Consider the following 6849-nt stretch of genomic DNA (forward strand, 5'->3'; position numbering starts at 1 on the left):
AGGATCCAAGGCTACCTCCTCCTGTTATATATTGTCAGTGATCATTGCCAAGGCTCACAGCTCAAGTCCTTGGTATCCACCAGCCTCTCCTCCCTGCCTAATTTTATGCATAAAAATAATAACACATCTGACTTTCTCAGGTCCTTGGGGAAGACTCAAAAGTTGGACAAATCCAGTCCAGAACATCTGGCTGACTGTGCAACAGACCATCAGTAACAATGCAGGTAGTCCTCGATTTACAACAGTTTGCTTAGTGACCACTTGAAGTTACAATGGCACTGAAAAAAGTGACTTATGACCATTATTCACACCTGTTACTGTTGCCGCATCCCTATGGTCACGTGATTTACATTCGGATGCTTGACCACTGACTCACACTTATGACGGTTGCAGCGTCCCGGCGTCATGTGATCCCCTTTTGCAACCTTCTGACAAGCAAAATCAATGGGGAAGCCAGATTCACTTCACCACCATGCTACTAATTTATCAACTGCAGTGATTCACTTAACAAATGTGGCAAGAAATGTCATAAAATGGGGCAAAACTCACTTGACAAATTTCTCCCTTAGCATCATAAATTTTGGATTCAGTTGTGGTCGTACGTCGAGGACTATCTGTACATTGAACAATGGGGTGTTTGTCATGCTACAGTGCAAGCTGAAAGCTGCCAAGTGCTAGCATCATCTTTAGGGCCTATCTTTTTATTTACCGCAAGTCCATAGTTAGGCCCGTAAGCTTGATTGAAAACTACAAATGATGGAAACCTGCAGCTCAGTGTGCTTTTTTTTAGAATTGAGACCCCCCCTCCCCGCCTGCAAAGTCAAGTAGGGTTAGTAGGAAGCCTTGGGGGAGAAACTCACGAGTCAAGTATTTCTTAGGTTTTGTTTCCTAAGCCCCATTTGCAGTGGCAGCTTGTTTCTGTCCATTCCAAATGCCACCCTTCCCTACGCAGCCCAGACAGGCTGGAGCTCCTGCTTAAACATATCCCGAGACAAAAATGTACAGCAGAAGGAGGATCCTTGACACCCTCTGATCTTAGTTGTTTTCTTGGAGATCTGCACTGATGATGTTGCCTAGTTTGGTAGTAAAATGTCAGCAAGAAAGCAAGGCTCCCACAGTTCAATGATAGTTTACAAATATAAGCTATAAAAATCAAAAGCATACAATTAAAAATGAGGTTAAAAACAGATTTAAAAAACAGAACTTAAAACGAGCTAAGAGGCAGAGGGAGTACCCTCAAACCATTAGCCACCCCCAGGTTTAAATACCACTCTTTGATCCCCATGCCAGTTGGCAGAGCCAATTCTTTAAACTCTTCTGGAGTGCCAGAAAGTGGGGGGGCAACCTCACTACTGGGGGCATGATGCTCCGTAGAATGAGGGCAAGAGCTGAGAAGGCACTCTTCCTAGACCCTACCAGTAAAAATTCTTTAACTGACAAGGTCTGTGGTATATCCTTCCAAGGTCAGTAAAATGAGGACCCAGATTGTTGGGGGCAAGATGCTGACTCTGTAAACCACTTAGAGAGGGCTGTGAAGCACTGTGAAGCTGTATATATGTCTAAGTGCTATTGCTATACCTATTCATTATACATCACATATCACAATACTGTAGAAGAATAAGGTACCAGACATCTGATTTGGCTGAAATATTTGCATTGTTTCTCAGCATCTGGTCCTAATTTTGTTTATTTTTCTATGTGCTAAAAACCCTGTGTGCGGTTTTTTTTAATTTTAGAAACAGATACACACAAAATGGCTCATCTGAAGCAATTCAGATGCAAACAGTAGCTCTGAATAGAATATATTTCTTTACCATTAAGGTATACCTCTGGGCTCTGTTCAAATTTGTATAATCCAACCACTGAATTTTTCAAAACGCTGATAAATTTTTTATTATTTGAACTTGTAAATGTAATATTTTGACTTGCCATTAAATATTTAAGGAAATTTGTTCTAGATACGCAAATATAAAATGTTAATTTGCATTTTAAAAGGGGGAAAGTGTATAATAACTTGCAAAGGCTGCATGTGTGATGCTTTTTTAAAACTCTGCTATTGACTATGAGAACAGACAGGCAATTTAAGAAGCTTCCAAGTTATTATGGACCGTGTGATGTGTTACTTCTTATATTATCTAACCTTGTTTGTCCAATATATTTAAAACATGCCATCTGAAAGATTTGTAATTTCTGAAACAGCATAAGGAATGAAAGATGAACTTTTTCTTGAAATGTAGCAAATATGCCTACATGGTTAATCAATATAAGGGCTGTAATATGGGAAGAATACTTATATAGTAATTCTTAGTGACTTAGTCACTCAGTTAATGCCTATTATATCTGCAGGATTTGTCTGATGCCCTAATCACCCCAGCCATTGGCTCTTGAGTCAGTTAGTGGTTCAACTTAATTTTCTTAGTTTTGGTGCTTTCCAGATCTATTGGATTGTGATTCTCATCTTTCTCACCAATGTACACATTGGCTGGGAATATTGAAAGTTAATGTTCTAAACATTAGGAGGGCACCACAGTCAGGAAAGTTGGTCTAGTGATAGTGGTAACCCTCTCTCTTCTAATTTCTTCCCTACAAGCTATGAAAATGACTGGTTTAAAGTCATCCACTGAACTTCCATGTTTGAAGTTACATTTGAACCTTGATCTTATCAGATCTAGTCCATCACCTTCACCTTTACACATACTTAGTATTTTCAGATTATATTACATGAGTGTTTCATGGCAGTCTTAGTTCCCAAAATCAAAATGTCTGATAAGATTATTCTATGAAACTCAATTTGCTACTGCTTAGGTTTAGTCAAAGAGCATCATTTTAGAATTTCATGATTGAGGAATATTGTTAGATGTTTTCCTATCTCTTTCTTTCTTTAGGGTAGTTTTTAATATGGTTGAAGGGTCCCTCTCAGTATATTACAGAAAGATTACAGAAAAATACTTTTCATGGCACTGGGAACTATGTCCAAAAACTTTGCAAAATACATCAAGAAATTACAGCTTCCTGCAATAACTCCAGCAAAGCTACAAAAAACTGCGCTACTCGGAACATCTTACATTTTAAGGAGATACCTGGTTGATACCTAGGATGCTGGCAGCAACTCGTGTCAGCCATTAGTGCCAGTCAATTTGAGTGTGCTGTTGACTGAGTTTCATGTTTAATGAATAAAAGTATATAATAATAATAATAATAATAATAATAATAATAATAATAATAATAATAGATGATGATGATGATGATGATGATGATGATGATGATGATGATGATGATGATGTTGGAAGGGACCTTGGAGGTCATCTACTCCAACCCCCTGCTCAGGCAGGAAATCCTGTACCATTTCAGACAAATAGCTGACCAGTCTCTTCTTAAAAACTTCCAGTGTTGGAGCATTCACCGCTTCTGGAGGCAGGTTGTTCCACTGGTTAATTGTTCTGTCAGGAAGTTTCTCCTTAGTTCTAGGTTACTTCTCTTTTTGGTTAGTTTCCATCCGTTGCTGATCCAATATCTCTCAATCCAAGGGCTGTTTGCAACAAAGTGACAACAGTTTCAAAACACACTGAATGTTTCCACTGGCCCTAAAAATGTTGGGAGTCCATTGATCAAGCTATAACATACTTTGTTTTTTTAAAAGAGGTTTTGATTTTGGCTTTGCGCATTCATAATTGTGAAATATATATAAGTAGACAATTACAAAGACTGAGAGTAAGCTATTTTTAAAATTGGGACATCCATAAGGGTAGTTCAGAGTAGTCAAGATGGAAGCTTTGGTTGGGCACTCTATTGAGAGTTTTTATCCTTCTCTCCTCCCCACCAATGCTTCTGCTTTCAATATTACACATGTATTGAATTTCATGAAAACAAGTGGGGGGAAAAACAACATGGCAACCTTCTAAACGTAGGAGAAATAAAATAACAAGGAGAACTAGAAGAGTGCAGGTATAGCAACAGAATTAGTTTGAGCCATGAGGCAGGAAGCATTTGATTGGCTTGTACCAGCACTATTCAAGGATAGAAGAATCCTTGAATGATACAAGACAGTTATACTTTGACAGGTTAAGCATTGGCTAGTCCCAACTATGAAGACGTGCCAGTTCTTAGTGGAATGGAGTATACTGGTCCAGTCTGCATCAGGAAGCAATTGTTTGGTGAAGTTATCCATTAAATCATTGATAGCATTAAAGCTATCTTTTCCCCCATTGAACAGAAGAGTTAGAAAAATTACAGGGATTAGCATTTCCCTTCATTTGGATTGGCTGGGCAGGAGGAATCCTTGAAGGCTCATCTATCATATTTGAGTTCATTTACAAATATATATGTTGAAAACAAGCAACGTTCAAAAATAAACTCACTTTCTATGACTCTGTAATCCCTTAATTCAGGGTAGAGGTGGGGTGACTGGATGGAGCCGAGTGTTTACTACCGGGATGCCCTTCCCGATGCCATGTGGAGTTTGCAGCAGATATTTTTTCTTTAAGCCCTAGGAGAGAGACATCTGCCGTTACCTAGGATTGAACTTTCAACTTTCTGAGTGGGAAGCTAGAGTCTTCAATGCTAGGCCACCACACCACTCAAGTGACATTCAAAAGTGAAACCTAAGAATCCAGTTTCCTAGGTGCTGTGAGTTTGTCCCAATGTTTGCCAACCTCAGCAACTCAGAAACACTGGTTTATAGAACTGAAAATTTAACTATCATTGATTGCCTGTTTTTCTGTCTGGTTGTTTCTCTCATACTGCAGTTCTAGATACTGTATACTCTAAGGCGCAGGATGCTTACAACAGGGAGAATTGCAGAAAATCAAGAGGGCAGATAACTTACATAATTGATTCTTGGTTTCATCTCCTCTCCTTCACTTGTCTGAAATAGTATAGGGCAGGGGTGTCAAACTCAATTTCATTGAGGGCTGCATCAGCATTGTGGTTGCTCTCAAGGGGCCGGGTGGGTATGGCCAGGGTGGGCATGGCCTACTGGGTGGGCGTGGCTAGAGTGCGTATGGCCTACTGGGTGGGCATGGCCAGCTCTACATCGTTCGCATCAAGGGTGCCTATGGGGGCCTGGGCAGGAGTGGGACAGATCTGAGGGTCTCTGGCAGAAGGAGGGTCTCTGGGCCAGGGCCAAGGCAGTGGGGGCCATTCCTCACTGTTTCCAGGATGGCTTCGCGGGCCGCATGAAACCATGTCGCGGGCCGCATCCGGCCCCCGGGCCTTGTGTTTGACATGTCTGGTATAGGGTCTCTTGCTTGAGTACGGGGGTGGATTAGAAGATCTCCGAGGTCCCTTCCAGCTCTGTTCTGATTGATTGATTGAACCTCCTTTCACCAGCATTCCTGCTTCTCTTTATAACCACGCAGTGTGGTGAAAAAGGATAATTTCAAGAGAGAAAGAGTTGTGAATTTCCATAGTCTTTTTTTTGTTGTTGTTTAAATGAAAGGCTTGGTCTTCTTTTTTTCTGATACAACATCAAGGAAAGTATAATAGGAATAATAAAAACTGAGCAAATCACAAAGGCCAGACAGCAAGGCATTTAAAAAAAAATCTTTAAAAGATTTTTTAAAATCCTTTTTAAAAAAACCTGGAAGAAGAAGAAATAAGCTTTAGAAAAAAAAGATTGCAGGATGCCTCATAGGAAGACAGACTGAGAGGAATATCCTGTGCAACAAAGCAAATGTACGCACGTTTAGGATTCAAGCAGGTGTTCAGCATTTGTTTGTCTGCTTGCTTAATTGTAGATTGCTTTCTAGACTATGTCAAAAAAGCTAAGCAGTGTTGGATCTCACCACATTATTACAAAAAAGATGTTGAGACTTTGGAAAAAGTACAGAGAAGAGCAACTAAGATGATTAAAGGCCTGGAGACTAAAACATATGAAGAACAGTTGCAGGAATTGGGTATGTCTAGTCTAGTGAAAAGAAGGTTTGGAGTGACATGAAAGCAATATTCCAGTATTTGAGGGGATGCCACAAAGAATGGGGGGGGTTTCAACTTATTTTTCAAAGTACCAGAAGGCACGACAAGAAATGATGGATGGAAACTAATAAAGGAGAGAAGCAACCTGGAATTAAGGAGAAACGTCCTAACAGTAAGCACAATTAACCAGTGGAATGGCTTGCCTTCAGAAGTTGTGAGTGCTTCAACACTGGAGGTTTTAAAGAAGAGACTGGACAGTCACTTGTCTGAAATAGTATAGGGTCTCCTGCTTGAGCAAGGTGTTGGACTTGAAGACCTCCAAGGTCCGTTCCAGCTCTATTCTGAATTCTGAATTCTTGAATACTAAGATGGCAGACTATCCAGAGATTCAGTATGTCTTGGCTGAAGGTAGTTTAAGAAGCTGAAATGAGATCCTGAAAGAAAACAATGGGCACCCACCTCCCCATTGTTTTCATGCAGGTGGAGATATCCATGTTCAATTTGACTTGAGGTAGTCTTTGTGTTGGGGAACTGTGATTTTATTTATTTATTTATTATTTAAACTTGTATACCGCTCTATTCCCGTAGGACTCAGGGCGGTTTACAGGGAAAAATTAAAAATACATACATACAAAGTTAAAATCGATTAAAACTAAAATTAAATCCCTGAATTTAAACTAAAACCCCATTACTAAATAATTAAAACCCCTCAGTCTGGGCCAGACAGCTCAAAAAGCCAAGTTTTCAAATCCCTGCGAAATGAGCGAAGGTCGGGGGCAGTCCTAAGCTCCGTGGGAAGATGGTTCCAAAGGGCCGGCGCGCCCACAGAGAACGCCCTTCCCCTGAGGATAACCCGCCGGCATTCCTTGACCGGCGGTACCCTAAGAAGGCCCTCCCTGTGGGAGCGCACGGGACGATGGGAAGTTGATGCCGGCA

This window comes from Vipera berus, assembly GCF_964194415.1.
Source record: "Vipera berus genome assembly, chromosome: 3".
Classification (NCBI taxonomy): domain Eukaryota; kingdom Metazoa; phylum Chordata; class Lepidosauria; order Squamata; family Viperidae; genus Vipera; species Vipera berus.